Here is a 1,359-nt window from a genome sequence, read left to right on the forward strand (position 1 = left end):
TAATAATTGAAAAAATACAAACCGATATTTGTAAATGAATATGTATATACATATAATATATATATATATGTATATATATATATATATATGTATGTATATATATATATATATGTGTGTGTGTGTGTGTGTGTGTGTGTATGTATCTATATATATACACATATGTATGAATATATACATACATATATATATACTGTATATGTATATATATATTCTGTATATGTATATATATATATGTGTATATATATATATATATATATATATATATACTGTATATATATATACATACATATATATATATATATATTATATATATATATATATATACACATATATATATATATTCCATATAAGGGAGGTACCCAAGGTCAAAAGGCATAATTCCACTCCCCCCATTTCATCCTCACACACTCCACTCCCATTCACCACCCCTCCCTTCCACCTTCTTTTCTTTGCTCCTTCTGGATGACAGGTCATCCTGCATCTTGCCTATTGCATGGGTCATAAATAATGCAGCAAGACACAGCACATCAACTGCAAGTTCGCTTCATTTAATCAGCGACCCCCCTCCCTTCTGTCCCTTCATGCAGAAAAAGAGAAGACGGGGAGAAATCCTTTCGGGCTGCGTCAAAATATAATTTACACTTAACCCCTTCCTACCCCTCCATCCCACACCCACTCCCTTCATGCATCACAGCATCATCAATATACATTCTCCACTCATCCCTATCCTCACGCTTCTCCCTTCCTTCCTCAACAGACATTCCCCTCTTTCTCAACTCTCCTTTTACCCCATCCAGCTATCTCATCCTCAGTCACCCCCTCATGTTCACTCCACCCGCCTCTGCCTTCCACACTTTTTTTTTACTAATTTTTCTTCACTCATTCTTTCCATATGCCCAAACCATTCCAATATTCTTTCATCAACCCTATCTCCCAATTCCTTTTCCACCCCCGCTCTCCTCCTCACCTCGTTTCTCATTCTTTCCAGCCTAGTAACCCCCACCATACTTCCCAGACATTTAATCTCAAACATATTTAAACTCTTCCTCACTTATGTGTTTCTGCCCCATACAGTGCTGTCAGCATAATCACCCCTTCATACAATCTCCTCTTAGCATCCATTCACAAATGTCTATTTCTCATTACATTTTTTAACCCCCCAAGGTATTTACTTGCTTCTCTCAATCTACATTCTACCTCCACCTCCATTTCCCCCTTTCCCGCCACATGCGCCCCGAAGTACCTAAATCTATCCACTTCCTCCAGCCTCTCTCCCTCAATCACTTTCAATTTGCTGCCATCCTCTCCTCTTGTACATCTCATCAAATTACCTTTACCCACATTTACCTTCAACTTCCT

The sequence above is a fragment of the Oratosquilla oratoria genome, chromosome 6, assembly GCF_046742065.1.
Source record: "Oratosquilla oratoria isolate Oo_2021 chromosome 6, ASM4674206v1, whole genome shotgun sequence".
NCBI classification, from domain to species: domain Eukaryota; kingdom Metazoa; phylum Arthropoda; class Malacostraca; order Stomatopoda; family Squillidae; genus Oratosquilla; species Oratosquilla oratoria.